Source organism: Cebus imitator, unplaced genomic scaffold (assembly GCF_001604975.1).
Source record: "Cebus imitator isolate Cc_AM_T3 unplaced genomic scaffold, Cebus_imitator-1.0 Scaffold863, whole genome shotgun sequence".
Classification (NCBI taxonomy): Eukaryota; Metazoa; Chordata; class Mammalia; order Primates; family Cebidae; genus Cebus; species Cebus imitator.
Window position 1 is genome coordinate 374,475 of NW_016108178.1, and position 1,109 is coordinate 375,583.

Sequence of the window (1,109 nt, forward strand, 5' to 3'; positions counted from 1 at the left end):
AAAAGAAATTAGGAATGGGAAAATGGCCTGGTGGCTCATGCCAGTAATCCCAGCACTTTGGGAGGCCGAGGCGGGTGGATCACTTAAGGTCAGGAGTTCAAGACCAGCCTGGCCAATATGGTGCAATCTTGTCTTTCTACTAATATCACAAAAATCAGCTGGGTGTGGTGGTACATGCCTGTAATCCCAGGTACTTGGGAGACTGAGGCAGGAAAATCACTTGAACCAGGAAGGTGGAGGCTGAAGTGAGCAGATACCATGCTACTGCAGTCTAGCCTGGGCAACACTGAGTGACACTCTGTCTCTAAATAAATAATTTGGCCATGACGTGCTAAGGATGGATTTACCTCTTCCCTTTTCCAGGTTACAATATTCCCTTACATATTAAGTGTTGACGAACAGTATCATACCCAAGGGGGATGGCAGGTGGCTGTTTGGGAAGGGAGAATTAGTTCATTTTGCCACGTACGTGTCTGAATGCACATGCCCCTTAAGATGAAACACAACAGACGTGTGTCTTGACATGGAGAACCTTTTCTGACGTCTTCCCAGGGGAAACCAGACAGATGTCCAGATCCACAAAGTTCAGAGATGGTTCCAAGACAGCATTCATATAACAAATATATACTCAATCGTCTATGTGCAAGATACATTCCAGAGATCTGCTCTTTGGATGTACTTAAAACCAGCTCTATTTTGGCTAACGCCCTTTTCGACCTTAGCCCAACTGCACCCAGGTGAAAAAAAAGAAAAAAAAAACCAACTCTATTTTGCATCAGAACACCTAGCCCAGTATCATATTAAAGACTTCAGAAATGCTAGATGAAAGAATGCCTAGTGGCAATGAATTTTATAAAATATTCTGGTCATGCAAGGTGGCTCAGGCCTGTAATCCCAGCACTTTGGGAGGTGGAGGCAGGCTGATCATGAGGTCAGGAGTTCAAGACCAGCCTGGCCAACACAGTGAAACCTCGTTATCTGCTAAAAATACAAAATTTAGTCAGACGTGGTGGCACACGCCTGTACAGCTGTAGTCTTAGCTACTTGGGAGGCTGAGGCAGGAGAATCACTTGAACCTGGGAGATGGAAGTTGTGGTGAGCCGAGATCA